Below are 1,414 nucleotides of genomic sequence, written 5' to 3'. Positions count from 1 at the left end.
ATCCAATGGAAAAGACAGCATTTTCAGCAAATGGTGCTGGCACAACTGGCAGTTCTCATGTAGAAGAATGCAAATTGATCCATTCTTATCTCCTTGTACTAAGTTCAAATCTAAGTGGATCAAGGAACTCCACAAAAAAACAGAGACACTGAAAGTTATAGAGGAGAAAGTGGGGAAAAGCCTCGAAGATATGGACACAGAGGAAAACTTCCTGAACAGAACAGCAATGGCTTGTGACGTAAGATGAAGAATCGACAACGGGACCTCATAAAACTGCAAAGCTTCTGTAAGACAAAGGGCATTGTCAATAAGAGAAAAGGGCCACCAACAGATTGGGAAAGGATTTTTACCAATCCGAAGTCTGAAAGGGACTAATATACAATATATACAAAGAACTCAAGGAGATGGATTCCAGAAATTAAAATAAACCCATTAAAATTATGGGGTACAGAGCTAAACAAAGAATTCTCAACTGAGGAATACTGAATGGCTGAGAAGCACCTGAAAAAAATGTTCAACATCCTTAATCATCAGGGAAATGCAAATCAAAACAACCCTGAGTTTCTATCTCACACCAGGCAGAATGGTTAAGATAAAAAATTCAGGTGACTGAAGATGCTGGCAAGAATGTGGAAAAAGAGGGACACTACTCCATTGCTGCTGGGATTTCAAGCTTGACAACCACTCTGAAAATCAGTCTGGTGGTTCCTCAGAAAATTGGACATAGTACTACAAGAGGATCCAGCAATACCTATCCTGGACATATACCCAGAAAATATTCCAACTGGTAATAAGGACACATGCTCCACTATGTTCATAACAGCCTTATTCATAATAGCCAGAAGTTAGAAAGAACCCAGATGTCCCTCAACAGAGGAATGGATACAGAAAACAGGGTATATTTACACAATGGAGTACTACTCTGCTATTAAAAACAATCAATTTATGAAATTCTTGGGCAATTGGATGTATCTGGAGGATATCATCCTTAGTGAGGCAAACCAATCACAAAAGAAGTCACTTGATATGCACTAACTGATAAGGGGATATTAGCCCAGAAACATAGAATACCCAAGATACAAATTGCAAGACACATGATAATCTAGAAGAAGGAAGAAAAAATGTGGATACTTCATTCCTCCTTAGAATAGGGAACAAAATACCTATGGAAGGAGTTACAGAGACAAAGTTGGAGCTGAGATAGAAGGATGGACCATCCAGAAACTACCCCACCCAGGGATCCATCCCATAATCAGCCATAAAACACAGACACATTGCACATGCCAGCAGGAATTTGCTGACAGGACCCTGATATAGCTGCCTCATATGAGGCTATGCCAGTGCCTGGCAAATACAGAAGTGGATGACACAATCATGTATTGGATGGAACACAGGGCCCCCAATGGAGGAGCTA

Source organism: Mus pahari, unplaced genomic scaffold (genome assembly GCF_900095145.1).
Source record: "Mus pahari unplaced genomic scaffold, PAHARI_EIJ_v1.1 scaffold_10485_1, whole genome shotgun sequence".
NCBI lineage: Eukaryota > Metazoa > Chordata > Mammalia > Rodentia > Muridae > Mus > Mus pahari.
The sequence above is the reverse complement of the archived record's forward strand: the minus strand, read 5'-3'. Positions refer to the sequence as shown.